This window comes from Catharus ustulatus, chromosome 3 (genome assembly GCF_009819885.2).
Source record: "Catharus ustulatus isolate bCatUst1 chromosome 3, bCatUst1.pri.v2, whole genome shotgun sequence".
Classification (NCBI taxonomy): domain Eukaryota; kingdom Metazoa; phylum Chordata; class Aves; order Passeriformes; family Turdidae; genus Catharus; species Catharus ustulatus.
The window spans coordinates 34,219,237-34,240,572 of record NC_046223.1 but is presented as its reverse complement, the minus strand read 5'-3'; positions in this window follow the sequence as shown (position 1 = coordinate 34,240,572).

Genomic DNA, 21,336 nt, shown 5'->3' with positions numbered 1-21,336 from the left:
AGCCTTAAAAGTGTTTGTTGCATTGGTTTCTGAAGCTTGAATGGAGCTGTGTGCTCTGGGAAATTCTTCTCGAGGACAGTCCAGCAGGAGAGCCTGAGCTAAGGGTCAAAGTCCCTGTGTGACATTTGGGTCCAGTGCAATAGATTTAGATGCCAACACAACACAGTTATACTGTGGAACCAGATGAAAATCTGGTCCATAATACTTTCTTATGCCTACTGTAACACAGTTTTCTACATTTTCTTCAAATTGTAAAGTAGCGCTGTGCTAATTGCTGCACATTCCAATTATTTTGTTTTCCATGGCAAAAAAGAAATTGAGAATGGAAATGGCTTGTCTGCCGCCAAATATCCCGGATTTATGCCCTACAGGTTATTTTGAGCTGTATACTGTCACCCATATGCATTGCTCATTGCTACTGTTTTCACTGATGGGACACTGGAAAGTGGGTACCCTCTTGATAAATTAAAACTCTCCTAGAAAATTTCGATGAATAGTACTGGAAGTAAAGCAGAAAAAAATATCTGCAGTATTATGTCCTGGAGAAGTGAAAATTAGGATTTTTCACCATAGAACTCTTGTATTTTTGGTTTTTGGTTTTTTTTTTTTTTTTTTTTTTGGGGGGGGGTGTGTGTGTGTGTTTTGTTTTCTTTTATTTATTGTAGAGTAACTTAATTGATGGCAGTCCGGTTTTCAGAAAAACTAAAAATTGAGTAGTTTATGAAGCTGCCATCACACTTGAGGTTCAGCTGATGTCACCATGGAACAGAGTTTTCTCTCTGGGCAACCAGTGCTGAGGAAGTGCCAAGATAATATAATACATCCTTTGCATGAATTGGCTAAATGTGCATTTTATTGTGCCAGAGGCTGACTGGATCAGTAATTCTTATCTGCCCTAACTATGCTGGATAAGCATCAGGATGTACTCATCTAAGAGCTTTTCTTACCATGTGGGCCAAAACCTCCTCTCTCATCTCAAATGCTCTCACATGTAGGAGAAGGAGTGCCCTGCACTGAGGTTTATCACCAAGGTGGCTTCTAACATTTTTGCTACAAGCTGAGGACAAACACCACTGATAAGTTTTATGTCCAGATGTCCTCTTTTGGAGCATAGGTTTGTCTAATTTTAAGCTACAGCTTCTGCTTCACGTGGGAATTATTAATGAGGGCAAGGATTTCTTCATTATGTCCCAAAACAATTTTAAGGCTCTACATAAAAATTTATTGTAAAGGATGGAATTGGTCTTGTGGGTGGAGACGTGAACTGGAATTCTGTTGGATTTGTTGACTGTTAATGATATGCACACCATCACTGGAAGCAGAACTGAAATGTTTTCTCTCTAAAAATCTCATCTTTTGCACACAAAGGCTTCAAATTTCCAGCCTAGGAACACCTGGCTGCTGGAGTTCAGTCTCTCACAACCCCAGCCAACCACAAACAGATGCTCAGTTCAGAGCAGAACTACACCAGGAGCCGCTGCATGCTCACAAGAACACGTAGATGTTATCCCAAAGACACATAATGAACACAAAATCTCAAGTTAAAACAGAAGAGAGACACGATGCCCCGAAAGGAAGAGGATGGGAGTGGTGGTTTATTTGTGTTCTGAGCCCCTGCAGTGGCAGAGGTGTACTGGGTGGGACTGCTCAGAAGGCATCCAGATGTCTTCTTTTCACAAAATCTTCTGTGGTTCCTGCTGAGGTTGTGTGGGTGCGACTGGTTATTGTAGTTGGAGTAATTCTGAGAAGGCTAGAAGGTGTGAAGCCATTTCAGCTAGCGTGGTGGCCCACACCAATTCTGTAGGTCTGCCTTGTTCAGGAGTTAATAAATAAAATGGCACCTTAGTTTTACAAAACCGTTGCTTTAATTTTTGTCTCTTTAGAAGCTGAGTGTAGGTGTATGCTTCTGTGTGTATTTGTGGGGTGCCCCTTCTACAAAGACAAGCAGCACAAACAAAACAAGTAATAGCCTCTATACTATTGTTTCACTATATTTAAAGCAGACCTGAAAAATACAATGTTTAGCCAAAACTCTGTTAAATTTTCTTATGCTTTTTCTGTAATTTCTTTCCTATCATTACAGATTACAAAGACATTTATGCCTAAACAGAAGCTGTCTTCTTCCAATCAGCCTGCTCTTTCTGCTCAGTTCATTCACTAAATCATTTAATCACCCAAGGCCATATGTTACCATCTTGTGTAAAACGGGTAGAAGAGGAAAAAAAAATATGCAAAAATCTCTGCACAAGAGTGGGTGTCAGCATCCAGCATAGCTCCCACTAGGAAGCACAAAATATAAAATGTTATCACCAGTGAATGTGACTATGAAAATAAATCGAGACAGACAAAAGAAAGAGACAAGCCATTGCAAAGGTGAAAAAGACAAGCTTTGAATATCAATTCTGGGTGGAAAAGTTATGGACTAAATGTTGCATGTTGGTCCACGTGCTCTTATTCTCAATATTAATATAATGCTCTGCTGTAACTATCTTGAAAGCACATTAAGTCATGCTTACAGTCCTGTTTTTCTCATTGCAGGAGTAAGACCCTGTCCCTGATCCCTGACCCGGTTCCCTCTCCCTCTCCCTCCCCTCTCCCTCTCCCTCTCCCTCTCCCTCTCCCTCTCCCTCTCCCTCTCCCTCTCCCTCTCCCTCTCCCTCTCCCTCTCCCTCTCCCTCTCCCTCTCCCTCTCCCTCTCCCTCTCCCTCTCCCTCTCCCTCTCCCTCTCTGTGTGTGTGTAGTGGTGCACATTTTGTCCCAGGTATTTTTGTGTGGAGTCTTGTGCTTTTACCACTTGGCTTCAGCTGCTGTTCATTGTCACGATTACTTTGCAAGGCTTTCTCTCTTGCACATTTGCTGTGTGTCAGACCCCCAGGAAACACATGACTCGGAGCAAGGTGTGGGGTGCGTGCTCCTGTCAGGGAATGAGGAGGCTTTAAAGAAATTAGAGGTGGCAAATCTTTTCTTTTTAAAGCAAGTGGACTTACCAGTTTTATGAAACGACCTGTAATCCACCCTTTCTTCATATCTACAGGAAGCTGTTATGTTTTTCCTTGCCTTTGAGCTTGTGACAGTGCTGCAGTTGGAGATGGGAGAGCAGCTGATCAAAAAGCCACTCCACTTGTAAAGACTCACAGGACAGGGCCATAACACTACAGACATCAAAAGAAACCCCTTCTCTAAAACTGCACATACCAGTTTATCCTAAGACTATGAAAGCATAAAAGATTATATTTTCATTTGCATGGTTTGCTGGTTTTTATTTGGCAGCTACAATAACAACAGGCTACAGTGAGCCCATAAAACAAAGTGAGAACAGCAGCTCATTTTTGTGGCAGAATGTAATGACTATGGCTAAAGGGTTTGCATAATTCATCTTAAACCCTTATGCCTCTATTTATTGACTTTTAAATGAAAATTAAACTCTTAGAGCCATAAGGAGGCTTCTGGTATCTGAAATGGGATTTCGATGGTGATATTTTTATCTGACACTACCAGATGAAAGCTCCCATCAGGAAGGGTTTTTCTGGGAAGCCCCAAGACTGGGCAGGGCTGGGTCTTCCCTCCCCAGCCTGCTCTTGGTGTAGCACCAAGGCCCCTGGAGACCCAAGGTGGAGAGATTGACTCGCTGTACCTGGGAGTCTGACACAAGAGGTGGCAACCATGAATTGTGTTTCCATGATGGGAGGATGGTCTTTGAGGCAACTGGTGAGACAATATTTACCACCTTGACAAAGTGAAAAGGTGAAGAAAAACTGAGGTATCTGATTTCCTCAAAGGCATTGAGGAAAAAAAATTCCTAGTGAGAATATCAGATATGATGCTGTTCCTAATACACAACAAGACAAAAGATTCAACAACCATTCTGTTAGAGTAGAAAAAGGATTTTTATTTCCCAGAAGCTTTTAGAAGGTTATTTTGTTTGTTTGTCAGATTTTTCTGCAATGTATCATTTCTCCCTCTTCTTTATTCTCCTGAAGATAGAGCAGACTCAGGAAGTGAATTGCTGCTTAGGGAAGTGTCCTGCCTCCAAGCTGACTTATATAGTAGGACATATGGCATAAGTTATATTTGGACAGATGTGAACAAGTAGTCAGTAGATTTGATAAGATTCTTTATTTAAACTAACTTGCACAGTGTCACTGTTCTACCGTCTTTCTCTCCTTCTTTAATCTGATCTTTTGCTGGTTTCAAGAATTTTAAATATTCATTGCAGCCAACTAGTCTGTAAAGCCTTAAATGCATTTAAGAGCATTCAGTCATGACAATAATGTCAGATTTTCTCACCACTATGATTGGCAAATATCTGCTTTTGATGATAAAGCAGGCACAGATGATGCATTGTATAAGGTGCGACTCCAAGTGATTAATCAGACAGCCAAATTCAACGCAAATGATCCTCATGGATTTGTTTAATTTGGCCACTAATGCTCCTGTTTCACTGGTGTGGAGTTGAGGCACAAAGTAGTTCTGTACCTCCCAGTGGTAATATAGAAATAAAATCTAAAAAACATGGGATTGAACGAATTTCAAGAGGTCATGTAGTTCATCTCCCTGCCTGGTTCGCTGTCTGGATCATCTGTATCTGGGCTGTTTCTGGCTAATGCTGATCCATCCTGTTTTAGGAAATCTCCAGTGAAGGAGACCCACCATCCACCCAGGCAATCATTCTCACTTCTCCATTAGCCTTTCCAGAGATAATATTTTTCCTGGTATCTCCTTGCAAGTATTGTTCTAAGGAGCTTCTTACTTCCATCCAACCCAGAATGATCATGAAGAAGAGTTTATTTCCCTTGCACGTTAATAGCTCGTGTGCTGGAGGCCAACCATCATACCTTGTCCAGCCTGTCTTCTTTAGGTCAAACAGCCCTACATGCTCCTTGTAGGTCATGTTTCTCACATCGTATTTAGTATTTTTCAGCTTCTAGCTGGTCCATATTCTTCATGACCATGCCCTAGCTATGGATCTTGCTTTTACACAGTTTATGATTCCTTCCAAAGCAGAACATTTTGCTCTTTTGGTCCGTTTTCCTGTATGCTGGGACCATTTTAAACACTTCTTTCCTCCAGTGTGCTTGCAGCTCATTCCAAGACGGTTCATCTGCAAATTTAAGAGTTGTATTTGTAAGCTGTTTGTCTGTATCATTAATAAAAAAAAGGAGTTGTGTCAAATCTAGGTCAGCTATCTAGAGACCTGGACTCAATATAGCCCTTCAGTTTGGCAGTGAATTTTTGGTAATGATCCGTTGTGCGTGGCTTTTCAGCCACTTGCCACCACTGATTAGTTCTGGCTTGAGCATGTTCCCTGGTTTAGTCACAAGTGCACCAAACAGGACAAGGCAAGCAGCCTGGCTGAAGGCAAGACACAATGTTGATTACCTCCCTTCTCTGAAGATCTTTAAACCAGTTTCAGAAAGGAACTGGTTTTGTTAACATGCTTCATTCATGATTCATCAGTGTGAATCTATGCTCATGTCCTTGTTGTCTTCTAGGTGGTTTTAATGTATTTCATTATTAAGTTTGGTAATTGGCCCATAACTCTCTTTTCATCCTCTTTTGAGGGAAAAATACCTCACTTGTCCTCCATAAGTTGTCAAAAATGGCTCCTACTGATCAGGATATTATTTCAACCAGCCCTTGGCCATCAAGAGGATGAAGGATAAATACAATACAAACTAGGAAAGTATGAGCACCTTATCAATGACTTAATAGAAGTTCTTTGGTGGTGCAAAGGAGGGGTTGCAATGCATGCAGCCTTTTATCCCAACACATCACTTTCTCACCAGCCTGAGCAGAGCCCACTCCCTCACGTTAGCTCTTAAACCCCAGCTCTGCAAAATTAAACTTTCCTAGCATGTTATAACTCTCAAAAGATAGCGTGGGTGGGTGAAAAATGCATTCCTCAAGGCTTGAAAATAGATGTAAGTGGATATTTGGCATAATGCTAACAAAAAGAAAAGCCTTGGAAATGTATTAATTGCTACAAAAATGGGGTTTAACTGCCAGTGGTGGTTCAGCCCACAGGTCGATAGCTCGACCTAATGCTCACCTTTTAGGTACAAGCATGTGCTGCATAAGCATATGTGCCATTTTAATTTCCAACCCCACTTTTTAATGGTTAAAAGCTAATTAAAACATACAGTGGCATTTTGAATCAATATAGCGTATGGACTGCTGCAAATTCTCTCATCAGGCGTGTTGCCCTCAGGAAGCAACATTAACTTCAACAGCAAAATAGGGCTGTGAGCTCATTAATCATCACGCTCACAGACAGTCTGGGAGGCAGTGGCAGCAGCTCTGCATCTTTCTGGTGGTGAAGATTGGATACAATGGTTAGACATGTGAAGTGTTGCACAAACATTAACTATTACAGCCAACTGTCTTTGAAATTGGCATTTATCCCCTCAGCTCTTCAGATTAAAAAGCAGAAATGGGACCATGAGGTGGTTTTTTTTTTTCAGGCAGTGAATAAGAGTCAGGCTGCTATAAGAACTCAGCAACCTGGTGTCTTAACTCTGAAGTCCTCTTATTCCCCTGTAACAAAAAAGAAAACTCCCCAAACAGCATGCCGCTCCATAGCCACCTGGGATTATATGGGTAAGAAAAAAATGTAAGATAAAGGAGAGAAGTGGAAAGACAGTTGAGAAGAAAGAAAAGGAAAATGGGAGTCAGAGGTAAACCTAAGGTTAGAAGAAATTAGGTAGTAAAGGGGAGGAAATTGGCTGATGTGAATAAATGTAGTCCTCAGTGCCTATGAGAAGCTTTGAGATAACCTTCAGAGCTCTCAGCTTTGGTCCAAGATGCTCACTGAAACTGAAAACATATTCCCTTACAGCCCCTGTGCCCCTGCTCTCCAGTCACATCAGCGCTGGTGGATGAGATAGAGCTCACAGGAACAAAGCAGAAAAGGGTCCTCACAGACTCCTCTGTCCTAATCTTGATGTTCAATTTAGTGGATGCCCTCTGAAGAAAAGGTTCACAGACTCTTTTGTGCTAAAACCTCCTAAGCTATGGCAGTTTTGTCCTTACTGCAACCTTTTTTGTGTGGAGTCTGATGAGCAACTTTGGAGACATACAGGTGACACTGGTAGTGTAACCCTGCAAATGACTTGTACCTGGTTTTCCTGGGATGTGTTGAAGACCAGAAAGAGAATCTGAATGTTGACTTTCAGCTTTGTATCGGATTGAATCACACAAGTTCCAGCATAGACTTTTTGTTGGGACTTCGTGCTTAGAAGCGTTCAGATTTTTCTTTCCATCAAGTATTTTTTAAGGATTTTTAGGACTTTTTGCTGGGTGTGTACGCTGTAAAAGAAGTTAGTCCCCTCCTGAGTCAGTATGGATTGAGGGTGGACAGTCAATCTGGGGACATAGCACTGCTCTTTATTTTCCTCCTGCACTCTCCCTGCAGCCCATCAGACCCTGTCCTGCCCTGTTGAGGAGGAGGAGAGCATTTTGTGCTGGCTCTCGCTGTGTGAGCTGGCCTGCGCATCAAACTTCTTCTGGGGGCATGGTGGTGTGATTTGGGACCCATCTTCATAAAATCTGGAGACAGCATGCAGAAACATTAGTGATTGACGAGGACTGAAAAAGTGCCAGGGAAGAGAGAAGCTTCCAAATAAAGCGAAGTGCTAAAGGAGTGCAGGCTGCACATGTCTGACACTGCTGCTGCCTCACGGGGCAGGGGCGTTCCCTCTGGTCATGCAGGAGGAAATATCTGCACAAGCCCACAGCACATTTCAGCTTCTACTCACCAGCTGCTGGCATCACACCCTCCGTGTATTCCTTCATCTCTGCCCCACTCAGACCCATGGGCCCCACTTCCCTGCACACTGCAGGTTATTTTTGTGCCAGGCAGCAAGTCTCATACCTCCTGCTTTCACCTCTGGAGCCACAGAGCTTCTCAGAGCCCTGAGAAGTTTCTCCTTTTTGAGAAAAAAGGACCTCACTTGTGTGGTCCTTTTTCTTTTTAAGCAATTTTTAATCAGACCACAGAAGAAAGATCGGAGTGGGGGTACAACTAGGAAAGGGGGATGCCTGTAGGACCTGGCATGATGAATCAAAGACACCTTTCCTCAGACTGTGTCAACAGGTTATTGGCTTGTGTTGGGGGTCAGATATGGCCTCAGGGCAGCTGCTCAAAGAGGTCTGTCCTGCCAGGGGGAGGCTTCAATATTAGCCCCAAATTAAATTGAGCCAGTGTTCACAGGACCATCCAGGCAGGCGAAGAAAATAAGAGAGTGTAACATAAAAGGGCACAGGAGAAGGATTTTGCTCTGTAATGGCAAATTACCCACTCAAAAATAACATAAAAAAGGGAGGAAAAAATTAACGAATAAAGTCTGCACATTATTTTAAATCACAGAAGTGTCAAAAATGGTAATGCCTATATCAAGGCTGCCCTAATGTAGCTTTAATTTGCATGCCATTGGCATTGATTTGATGTGAATATTTACTCTCCTATTCAATTAAGAAAATCCATAACTGCCACCATATTTTAATGTTAATGTATTTTTACACAGCTCTGTGTTTACCTTATTTTCTCTTCTATAACATTAACACTTTTTTTTGTTAAAAATGTGTGAAAGATTAATTTGTAGAATGACGGGATATGTGGGTGTGTAGCACAGGCCAGATGGAAGGGGTGTAACATGACAGTTTTCTTCTGTGGCTTCGTTTTGTTTTTATTGTTGTAAGCGAGCAAAGTATAACTAAAATTATCATTTCTTCTCTGGGCAAAAAGAACTAAGTGGTAAGTTCCTCTTTTATTCCCCCTGCCTCTCAGTGCTCCCCTGCAGCTGCAACCCCATTCAGAATAGCAGACAGGTTGATAAATATTTGTCTAAAACTTCAGCTTATGTTTTTGAAAATCACTGCAATTTAAAGAACAGAATTTGTACTCAGGATCCATAACTCCACATCTATGGAACAGATCCAAATTCAGATTTATTCATAAACAACAGCAATTTTGTGAGACTTATTAGTCTTCTCTTGGCTGGTTAAGGGTGAAAGCAGGCACTCTTAATGCTGAAAAAAGAAAGAAAAAGGAAAAAAAAATATATCCAAGATATCCTTTTTAATCTATAAATCTATCCATTCAAGAAAGCTTTTTAATTGTTGAAAGAGGGCTGTTCCAAGGCCAAATTCTAATTTACACATAAGTATTGTAGGAGTTTGGTATAGTAAATGTCCTTATTGAAGAATAAAGCAATTAGCACAGTAACTTGCTGTCATCTGGCACATAAAGGCATTCCAAGAAAAAGTTAAGTGTTGAGGAAAGGAGAGAAATTCAGGACAGCATGTGGGAGAGGAATATGGAGGCTCCTTTTTATGCCACTCAGGAGAAAAGGAGGGGAGAGAAAACCCACTGCGGACTTAATCTGTTCCCTTACCTCATCACGAATTGACCCAAGTTTCTTCCCTTCTTTCAAGGCAAGGGGGAAAAAATGCAACCATACCTAAGGTCTTTCCTAGAGGCTAAGATCCTAAAACCCCAATACTATAAGCAATAGCTGCATGTTTTGCATCCTCATCCACAAATGCTTATTCTGCCCTGTAAATGCGCCTGTGAACACACATGGGCTTCATGAGCTTTGCTGGTACTCCAGTCTTCTGTGTCAGTGCTACCCACTCTCTCATATGTGGGAAATCATCCCCTTAAAATGGTCATTCTTTTTTTCCCCAGAGTGTATCCACACAAATCTCTTGGCTTTACTTTAATGTCTTGCGAGTGCACCTGATGAAACATCTGTGATCTTTAAACATGCACCCAGAACTTTCTTCTAAGACGCTCCCCACCAAAAATGCTGCTATGCTTGCACATCAGAAGACCTTTTTGCTTGTCATTTCGACCACTTTTGGTGTGGGTGCAGTTATATGCATACCAGCAAAAGTGCCTGTTCTCTTGGCTGACAAAAAGGAAGGTTTGCTCATGTTTCAGACAAAGAAATGTTTTGGTTTAACAATCATCACAGGTTTCAATCCAGAGTAGAAATTTCTGAGAAGTCAAAAGTAGTGGAAATGGACATTGTTGTTCAAATAATTTAGCAATAACTGATTTTATTTTTCTAGTGTTTCCGTAATGAAATAGAGCTGTATTCAATCCTCTCAACCCTCTTACTGCAGACGGAGAATTACTCTGTTTTTAGTGTTTTGTCCACTCTAAGTTGCTGGATCTTTTTTGGATGATTTCATAAGTAAAAATAACAAGGGGTTTGCTAATTTTTCTGTGAAAATACTGCTTTCTGTTAGTGTCATAACACTAGTGTGGGGCTTGCTGAATCAAGAGCCCTTTTTCTTTTTTCTCTTACCCATATATATTTTCAAACCTTAGCAGGTTTATGCTCTAAATGTAATTGACTGGTAGCAGTTTTCTACTTTTTTCTTTAGTATTTCCTCCAAAATTAGGCTTCCCAAGCCTGTTAGCAGTCATAACTTCTCTGGCTTATGAGCTCTTTGCTGTTTAGCCTCACTTAGGTATGCAGAGTTACAGGAACTTACTGCAGAACCACCAGCAGTTTCTCCGGTCTGTTCTGGGCTTGGTGTCACTGCGATATTTTGCTCCTATGTCACAATATGAAGTCATATCTAACACTGAGGAAGTGATGCAACTGCAAGAAATGAGTGCTCTCAGGCGAATGTGGGAGCAGGCTGTGGCTGTTGGCGCTGTGTATCACCCTTTTACACAACACCAGTTCAAAATTGGGTTTGTAGAGTGCAGGGGCTTTTGGGCACTGTTTTTGCAGCTCCTCCCCAGGGCTAAGTGGTGAATGCAAGGGCATCTAGAACTGTAGTCACCAGACTCCCAAGGGGAAGGTAAGATTCACTCAGTTGCAGTTTATATGGCTGCTCATGCTCGTCCTGTGTCTTGTGAGCCCAATCCATTCACATCCAGTGAGAAACGATGATCACAGAGTCACAGGATGGCTTGGGTTGGAATGGCCCTTAAAGATCACCTAGCTCCAGTCACCCTGCCATGGGCAGGGACACCTTCCACTAGACCAGGTTCCTCAGAGCCCATCCAACCTGGCCTTGAGGACTGCCACTTAGGATGGAAGAGGTGAGCTTAGTGAATGTCAACAGAGAGGGGCAAGTGAAGCCTCAGTTGGAGACTGGGAGAAAATTAGAAAATAAGAGGAGGTGCCAACTCACTGCACTTGCACTTCCCCTACAAAGACACAAAGACCCCTTGCTGCTTTGGGTGTCTCTTAGGAGCTGGTCAGTGTTACTTAATCCACACAGCAATGAGGGTAGCAAGAATAGCTATCAGAAAGCAAAGGCTGCCTGTTCCCAGATAACTTTGTGCATCCTGGCTCTGAAGGAGGTGCTGGAGCTGCTTCCTCTGTGCCCACTGGCTTCCACCCACTCCTGAGGATACAGCAGGTGTTGGATGAGGAGATAACCAAGCAGGAAGAAACCACATCAGCAGGCAGGAAGGTGTGTTTGCCTGGGGAGATCTTTTGCAATTAAAACTAGGTAAAACAAGCAAAACCCATAACAAACAAAAGCTTCCTCGACCCAGGGGTTTGACATTGTCTCTGTGTCCTGGCAGGGAGCCAAACTGCCTCACATCTTCCCAGTTGCTTTCATTCCACCCTCCCTGTCCATCCCTTTGAGGAAGAAGAAAAGTTGCAGTTGAGTCACTGTTTAACAAAGCCGTCTTACGCCGTGCAAAGCAGTACATGCTCTGCAGGTTCATCTTATTTTTTCACTTGGCTGTTTTGGGGTAGAAATTCTTCTCCCCTTCAATCACATCCACTTTTTTAAGGTACTGTATCTTGGTAATTGTTTAAAGGGGATAGAAACCTGGGCGCTGGGCCATGGGTTTAAAACACTAGCCCTGTCAACACTATTTATGTCAGTCATTGGTGCATAATTGTCTGACTTTGTATGGATAAGTAGGTTTTAGTTACTGACTGCTAACATTAACAAAAGGAATCTTCTTTTTCCTTCTTAAAAATTCCCAGAAAAACTCACATTTCATTGTTAAAAACTCATTACTGGGTTGGGTTTTATTTTTATTTTTATTTTTTTTTTAGTTTGGTGGTTGGTTTTTTTTTTTTTTTTAAGATAAAGAGAAAAACCCAAAGTGAGAAATCTGTTTTCAAAGCTGTTGAGACAGTCACAGTGAGACTTTGAGGATGAACAGGTACAGGTGGCATTCAGTAGAAAAAAATATGCATTTCGTCACTGTAAAAACATAAACAAACTCTGCCAACACCCAGAGGACTGGAGGAAAGCAAACAGACTATCAAGCTGCATAACCTTATCCACTTCCATCTTCATACCTGATGTACAGGATTTAAATCAGTACTGGAAAAATTGATTACACAGCACATTTTCAGAAACTAATTTATTTGGTGGGGATTTTTTTCCCCCTCCTTTTTGTCTTGTATATTTACCACAGCTGCCACAGGGGCAGCCTGTCCTGGAGCCAGGTGGGGACATCTTCCAGGTCTCCTATATGACCAGAGGGCTCATGTCCATCATGGCAGCTCTTAGGGGAGAGGCTGGACTCTGGCCCAAGGACAAAATGCTTGATTTTAGTACTTTGTGCAGACTTGTGTGGTTGCTTTTTGTTATTAGATATTTTCTTGCTAACAAAAATGATTTTCAAGCTTTTTTCCACTCGTTGGTCTTATTTTGTCTCTAGTTATTATAAAATGCTCAAAATACCATGATGCAGAGGTTTCTTGTGTGTCAGTCCTTACTAGCAGCCAGCTTTACAAGAAGTTACATGCTTTTTCCAAGTAAAAGTAGAATTGACCAATTTTGGCATGAGGCTGAAAAAACATTGAGCACATCTCTAAAAACTATTCCTTGCCCCAACCAAATGAACAAGCATTTCTCAAGTGTCATGTTTTCAAGATATTCTTTGCCAAGGATTTTGTTGTCCTGATGATGGACAAAGACTTATGGGAACTGGCCACAGCCAGAACTTTCTCACTTCACCGAGAACATGGTGCTACTAATAATTTCAGGGAAAGGAATGAACTAAGAGACTCCACTGAAATCAGCTCTAAAGAAATAGAGAATTTACCTCTGTTCCTTTATTTTAAAAGTATTAGATGCTGGAACACTGCTGTTTCTTTCTTCAAGACCCTCACCCTGCCAGCTGCCCACCCTCACTGGTGGGAGCTTGGAAGCAAGATCTAGCCCAGCCACCTCACTTGTAGAGAAAGAATGATTCCTGTCCTGCTGGACAGAGCTCATGTGGAATGTGATAATTTGTTGATATGCTCCATAAAAGTTGACAGTCTCAGAGAGCATCCTCTGTGTTCAGACTGGGTTTTGTGGGAATGGTGAGATGAGCTGCAAGGCTATGTCCTGGAAGGCACTCTGCTTCAATTGTCGTGCAAAGAGGAAGGGCATGCTGGAAAGCATTGAGCCTACATTTCCTGCCACCAGCTCGCTGCCAAACCGGCGTGCTCTTCAGTGACATGGGTGTTTCCCCGTAGGAACCTCAAGGAGAAAGATCCAGTCCTGGAGGTCATTGGGCTAGGACTTGGGATGTGGTCTAGACTATGCCCTCAGCAGGCATGCTATGGCATCCCCTACCTCGGTAAAGAAAGGCTCCAGTTACCAGTGCTGTGCTCTGCAGAGCTGCTTAGGAGGTTCTCAGATCAGACAGCAATGAGCTCCACAGAAAAGCTTATAAATATATTAAATTTATGAACATTTACTGTACGCTGCACACTGAAATCTGCCAACACTAATCCAAAAGAATTACACATTTTAGACCTGAACATAACATACTGTATGCAGTAACTCACATCAGAGCAACCCATATGCTACTGTTAATGTGCCAACTGACACATGTTAAGCCACAAACATAAGAAAGGATTGGATTTCAACTGCATTTTTTGCATTTCAGTTATTCCTCGGGTCCATTATTTTTATTCACCATTATCTTCTCTTCTCTCTCCAGACAGACTGCTCTCCCTAATACATTTCCCACTGCCCTACCAGATTTCCTGCTAGGTAGAGACTGCCCTGGAGACAAAGGGACTAACATAAGCACACAGGCCGGGAAGCACAGAAATAGCACCCCCCGCAATAATCTAGGTCACTTAATAGCCTACTTTCAGGGTTCTCAGTGAACCCTGTACCCACTCCTGCTAGGCAAAGAGAAACCCTGAGAAGAAGTGGGTGGATGAGTAGACAGCCAGCCATCCCAAGTGTCAGATCTGACTCCTCGGGAGAGATGCGTCGAGGATGCTCTGACAGAATGTGTCTGAGCTGGAGGCAAATGTTTCTGTATTACATTCATGACACAAGGGTTCTGCCACCCTGCAATATGTGCACGCTGTTGCTGCTTGATGGTAATAACTGGATTTTTCCAGGGAGTCGGTGAAGGCACCCCAATGCCATTACAATAATTAGGTCTCAAGATATCTTGAGCTAGGATAATCCCCCAGAAATCATAAGTTTTACATAAGGCAAGTCAGGAGCAACTGCGGGAGTCTTGGAGCATAAATGTGCCCCATGTAGCAGGGAAGAATCTGCTTCTCACCTTCCAGGTTTGTCAAGGTGTGATATCAGCAATCAGAACGTACAACAAAGGACCAAACTGCCACCAGCTTCAGTTCTCCTCCCCAGTGAGCCAAACCCATAGATTTGCATGGGGTTAGTACCAAAAATTGTGCAAAGGATGCAATTTCATTATGTAAGCAGGAGAGTTTAAAATAGGAAAACCAAGACAAGAGCACATGTCATCACACAGATTTAAACCACAAACTTTCAGTTACCTTATCAGATAAATACTACTTAGGGAGGCAATGAAATAGCAGCTACTGAAGAGGATCTGATGGAGAATTAAGTGATAGATTCCTCAAGTATTTGGCAATGCATCAATAACGTGCTCGAGAACTCAGACTGCTGAGTCTCTTCTTGATTAAAAGAAAGCAGCTGCTGGAGTCTCAGAACTTGAAAAAGTGGCTAAATGCGACATGTGAGAAACCAGAATTTATCTCCCTGCTAGAGCTGACCTAGTGTGAATTGTGAAATGAAGGAAAAGAATAGCTGGCTTGTGTTTAAGGTAGGAGGTGAGACCACACAGTAAAAATGTCTTCCAGTGCATGGGTAGAGAGAGACCGTGATGCACATTACCCCAGCCTTTACATCACCATGTTCCTATGGATTATTTGCATCCTCTTTCTTTCTCTGTCCTTTCGGCCTGTGTGGGAAATGCAGTGTAACTCACAGCAGCATGTGCTGCAAAAGCTAATAATACCCTGGAGATGATGGAAATAGCATCCTTGAGGTAAGAGCTTGCACTTTAATTTCAGCACAGAGAAATCTTATGGGATTCCCTTATTCAGAGTTATATACCTCAGTCTTTTCTAGAAACTTCAAAGTCTTTTATGTTAAAGAACTCTTTCATCATGTCCTCAGACTGGCTTAATTAAATTTAGGAGACTGCTGTATTTTTATAAAATAAGCAGAAAAGTGCCTGCTATTTAAGCATAGTCCTATATATAATTTTATTTTTAGTATTACTCCAACTGCTTTTATTTCAAAAATACATGTAAGATTTGAATGTAAGTGATTGCAGATCCTAAACTCAAAGAGATTAGGCATGTTGATAGCCTTGCTCATGAAAGTCTGCAGGATCCAGGCATTTAAGACAGTTCTAAATCTAATACAGAGGGCTATCCATTAATACTAATTTTAATTTGATAAAAATATATCCCCAAACTCTCTTTCTGATCAATAAAGATGGAGGTACTCCCCTTAAGCCTCTTCATTAAACCTGTGGTCCACAGCCCTGCCCAGCTTGGGGTCCAGGACAGGATGTGCTGTCTTGCCATTTCCATAAGGGAAACAAAGCAGAGAAGAGCTGCTGAGCAACGTAGATCTTGCAGAAGTATTCGGAATAGGCTAGCACGAATCTTCTCCACAGTGTGTTCAAAACAATGCCTGGTTTTTATTTCCAAAGTATGTGTCTGTGGAGGTGAGACAGGAGTCACCACACGCAGTAAATATCTGAAGTTCAGTAGCGCAAGTTCAGTGATTGACAGACGGTGTGATGGACATGAGAAGGGCCATGCTGTGTCAGATCAAGTGACATCTCAATAAATATTCTGCACTGAGCAGTGACCAAAATTTCTTGTGGGAAGACTATAAGAGCAAGAGAAGCAGGTAGTGAGACATCCCCCTCTTAGTCACCCAGACTCCAGCAATTTGTAGCTCAGTGATCTTCTGAGCCACAGATCTTCTGTGTCTTGGAGTCCTCAGTGGATATTTTCCTCTATGATTTTGTCTTAAGCCTGCATAAACTTTCAGCTTCCTGTGGCAGACCATCTCTAGTTAAACCACATGCTGTGTGTCAAGGTGGAGAATCTTCTTTCATGTATTTTTGACCTGCCATGTAACAGTGTAGTCTTGTTTCAAAAGAGATAATAAACAGTTCATCCATATTCACTCTGTTTATGCCATTCTTTTTTTTTTTTTTAAACTCTTTTAATTTCCCTTTCTTTTCCAGGCAGAAGGGTCCCATTTTACATTGTCATTCCTGATATGATGTGCATAAATCTGCAAGTTAGATGAAAGTTAATTTTTTTTTTGTTCAAGAAATGCTAGAATGGGTAGATGTACAGAAATGCTTAAGCACAAGTAGGAACACACAGGGAAAATTATTAGGCATTGGCAGATGTGTTACTTCTAGGCTGTGGCTCTCCCTAGGTAAGGAATAGCTGCTGCCTAAGTCCCTCAGGTAATTCTCTTGGTCTGCTCACATCACTCCAGTATTTACTGTAAAAGGTAAACCTTATGTTTTCTACTAACCCTATTTTCCCATCAGAGCTGTAGAAAACCTGTTGAGAAGAGACCTCATCCTTCATGCTCTAGTATCTGTACTGCTTCTCCTAAACCATGGCTTCTTCCTGGCTTCTTTTGTGTAGGACATAAACTGGGGAATTTCTTGCCAAGTACCCTGCCCCTCCCAAAGACATCAACTGATCAGGGAAGAACTCTTGCTCCTGCAGAAAATTATGGTTAAGGTGTTTAATGTGAATATAGTGCCTCTGGGTTCACACACATGTGCTGCTCTTGTGGCACTGCTTCCATCTGCAAGGAAGGCTGGGAGACACAGGCATGCATCTTCTAAATACCTCCAGGGATGGTGATCCAGCCACTTCCCTGAGCAGCTCCTTCCAATGCATGACAATCCTAGATGACTCCTCCTGATTTTGGCTAGACAGTATCACAATCATTGCATACATGAATGTCATCATGGCACCTTGAGCCCCATCCTATCGTACAGCTTTTTCAACTTGCACTAAAATTAACAAAGAGAGCTGCATAATGACTGAATTTAAATTTTTGGTTTTAAAGTGACTTTAAAGCTTAATGCTGCCTTATCACACTTGGGGGCATTACAGGTGGAGTGGGGACCAACATACTGAAGTGCTAGTGTTAGTTTTTCTTTAAAAATGGGTGCCATTCCTGATGACCTTTCACTGCCACATGCTATCTGGAACTGAAGTTGAATAAGCGAGTCAGAGATTTCATTTCCACGGCTTGAAGCAGTAGAACTGAGATGTTCACGCTTGTCCTCCCTCCATTCAAGTACAAACTCAGTCTTTGCAAAGAACTGCTTTCATTTAGCTGTACCCAGTTGGTACTTATTGCCAAATGGAATATGGATTTGCCTCAGAGAAGATCACTCATGACTAATGAAATGGCAATTAGTTTATGCAACTTATTAGCATTACTATTTATTTTACTTTACAATATTACCTAAAAGCATCTCGGAGATATTTAAACTGCAGCATTATCTGTTCAATGCTGTCTTTTAAATAAATAGTCCCACGAAATGTAAAAAGCTGGCATTTGTACTGCATGCACCTATGTTATCATCGTCGCAAAGCAGATGCAGAATGTAAGGCGACTTGAACAATCAGCACTGTAATTTGCACAGTAACATTGTTTTAGATCTAATTAGTGCTTATGCAGATCCCTTACAAAAATGTGAAAACCGCACCAGGATGTAATTGTTAATGAATTTAGTGCAAAGCACATCTGCATAAATTCCATTTCAGCAAGAAAAAAACCCCAACCTCTAAGTTCAACTGCTATTTGCTCAAGAGCCAAAACACTGTGAATTGTGCCCACTATGTTTTAGCCTTGCTCTGCTGGCTTTGATATTTCAAATAAATACTACGAAGTTAAAGCCTCCAGCTGCAGACCAACCCATCTGTAGATGTTTGTTATATTTGGCAGTATTCAAAGATGATTTGCCTTCCTGCTGAAAAATAAAATAAAAAAAGAGGTTCTCTCAGCAAAAAACCAAAATTGAAATACTTATCAGCCAAAAACTAAAGTTTAAAAATATTCTGTGTGGGTCAAGTGACAGAACTTTTGGAACAGCAGGCATGCATGTATACTGTGCCCATAGTTTGAACTCTGTACCTTGCTCCATGTGTATGCAGCAGTCCATCTGTAGTAACTTCTTTCTGAACTGCAGACCATATCCATGGCTAACAAGGGGTGCCACTAATGCATGCAGTTAACTTAAACATCCTGCAGCAGCTACCTCAGAAACCACTCATCTGCCCTTCAAGAATAGCATCAAGATCTATTCCACCACCTTTGTTTCTTCAGAAATGCTTACTGTGGTTTAGGCAAGGCTCTGAAGTTGGTGTCCCAGCAAAGAACTGGGTTCGTGAGCTTTTTGTACCAGTATTAGAAATCTCACTCAAGAGTTTGAACTTTGGCAGGAGTGAGTTTCAAGAAGAGACTGTTTTTTGCTGCGTCTTGGCTTTATGTGTGGCCTTTACATGCAAATATAACTCAAGGTGGACCTCACAGGTACCAAGCCTTCAGTAAACTCGTGTATGGGCTTTTTTTATGGCAGCCTAGATACTTGGTTTTCCTTCCCAAATAGAGAGAGGATCGCTTCTACAAGACCACAGTTGTTCTGAAAGGCATTAGCCCATAACAAGTTTAGGGGAACATCAGAGGAGGAGTCAGGAACACCCAAAACAACAACCCTGCCTGTCTTCCTACCCTGGCCTACCAAAAACATACCTTCTCACAAGCTCAGGTCGCTCAGAACTGGTGAGTGACCCAAATCAGAAGTTACAGTGTGTGATATTGGAGAGGTCTGACATACCAGCACATTGATACCTACAGACACAACTTGGAAAAGATCATCAATCTTGTTCTTTTTTAAAATTTATTTTATGTTGGTTTTTAACCCAAATATGGCACTCACAGTTAGGCTCAGACTCTTTCCCTTTTTTTAACATTATCTGAAGCACTCATCATCTCTGTACTTTTTTTAAAAAAAGTATCATTTTAGTTTTGCTTCCATGAAGTTTGACTGTGCCTTTTTTCTAGGAAAGCAGAATGGATTCATGAAAGAGGTGACAGAGCAATCCAGAGAGCTGTCTCTTACTTCGGGACCTGTCAGAAGCTTCCTACGGGTGATTAAATCAGGCAACAAGTTTAACCTTCCACACTTAATTCTCCATTTCTGAAAAGGAGAAACCATAGCACCAGTTATGTCATTGAGGCATTCATGATGAATGGTTATGTTAAAAGATGCTGAGTCATTCAGATATCATCTGGTGCACCTACATAAAAATCTTAATGTAATCGAGATTCTTGCATTAAAATGGATAGCTTCTCAAGTTAAAACATTAATCTGGTGAAAACCTTTGTAAGATTGCTAACCATAAATTTGTTAAAAGGAGATTAGTAAGATACAGCCTGGCCAGCAGGCTTCAGGTTTCCTTTGGTCAGCAAGAGCACGTGCTCAGTGCCTGAGGCTCGCAGCCCTTTAAATGTGAGATGATCCCATGCCAGTGACAGCTGCCGTGTCAGCCCGTGGAGCCCAAACCAGTGCTCCAGCCTTGACAGCCCGAGGGAGTGACAGGAGGGGAGCAAGAGCAGATCTACACGTGATGGAACTGCAGGGGGACACCTAGCAGACAATGAGGCCCCAACAGCACAGTGGCTTGGTGCATTTCTCCATAAAGTTATGCACCATTTCGTAAAGAAAACTCCTGTCTGAGCTCTGCACAAAGAACTCAAAGAGGCCTCCTAGTATATGTTTTTCAGCTGGAACCAACTAACAACCATTTAAACCATGCTTTTCATCTCCCCCTCTTTTTCCCTGTTCTCTGGTAGAACTCAACATTTCTGTGACCAAAATGTCCCTTTCTATCAAAAAGTTACTAGTGAGGTTTTCAAAATTACAAGTTAGATGGCATTGGTTTGTTTTGGGCTTCTTTTTGACATGCTATTCACAGACGTGGAGGACTCAGGGGACTGAGGGAAAGAGAAAGACTGGTAGACAGTAGAACATGATTGATGGCAGAAGTGGAGAAGAGGATGTTGAACAGAAGGAGGTGAGAGGGAGGTGTGGAGGACAGAAAAAAGTAGGTGTCATTAAAAGGAAATGAGGAGACAAAGAAAAGAGTAGACACGTGTGAACTGCACAGTAAGCTTCCTTTCCAAGAGCTCAAATCTCAGCAGTTATTTTAGTTTTCTGTTTTGTGAGGAAAACTGACACTACACAAAGATGAGGAGACAGAAATTCATGGAATGCAGCTGCTTTTTACCCACTTATGGTGGCACTGAGTTTGGGACAGCTTTCACTCAGAAAGTGGAAAGATAAATGTTGTTGACACCCAACATAAACTTTTTCTCATGGCTGATAAAATTAATATCTTCTGGGCTTTAAAATAAATCTTCAAGTAATTCACAGCCTTTTTTTACATGCTGAGAAATGAGAAGGCACATTACTCACTGTAGTAATGGCAGTCAGCAATGAAACTAATTCCTCTTCTCCTGACCTGCTTCCCCATCACTGGCCTGACCCTTGGACATGCTACCAGAAAGAGATTCACCCACTTAAGTAGCAGTTAATGCTTCTTTCTTTTATTTGTTTGCTGGTTGGTTGATTTTGGGTTTATTTTTTTGTTAGTTTTTTTTTGTGGTTTTTGTTTCTTTTATTTGGTTCATTTTGGTTTGTTTTTTTTTGCTTTGTATTTTTTTTTTACTTATGTTTCAGGCATTTCTCTGTGATCTTCATCTGTTGCTGGAGATGATCATATATATCTGCCTTTTTTGAGAACTAGTCCTCCAAGCAGTTGCTCATAGAACTTGAGTAGCTATGGGAATTGCAGCTTGCTGCTGGTATGGACCTAGGAGAAGCCAAAATGGGAATCCCGAGTAATCCCAGGAGAGAGAGGAAGTGTCTCCTCCATCAGCACATTGGCTGAAACCTGGCATATGGGCAGGACAAGCAGACATTTTCTTCTTTGCTCTGCGAGCCCTTTTCATGTAAACTGTGCAGAATAGAAAATTCAGCTGTTCCCCTTTCCCACA